This window comes from Temnothorax longispinosus, chromosome 11 (genome assembly GCF_030848805.1).
Source record: "Temnothorax longispinosus isolate EJ_2023e chromosome 11, Tlon_JGU_v1, whole genome shotgun sequence".
Classification (NCBI taxonomy): Eukaryota; Metazoa; Arthropoda; class Insecta; order Hymenoptera; family Formicidae; genus Temnothorax; species Temnothorax longispinosus.
The window spans coordinates 14,702,499-14,702,802 of NC_092368.1; positions in this window are offsets into that span (position 1 = coordinate 14,702,499).

Consider the following 304-nt stretch of genomic DNA (forward strand, 5'->3'; position numbering starts at 1 on the left):
TCAGGGGGTACAAACTCCCTCTTGAGAAAATGAGGGACGGTTTTCAGCGCCGTCTGCTCTCTGACCCAGGAAAAGGCGAACTAAAATAGGTCACGTGATAAAGAGTGGGGATTCAGGAACGCGCATTCAAACATATATATATATATATACATACATACATATATACATACATACATAACACAATACATACATACATACATACACACACACACACATACATACATACATACATACATACATACATACATACATATATACATACATACGTACATATATACATACATACATACAAAATATTCTAATA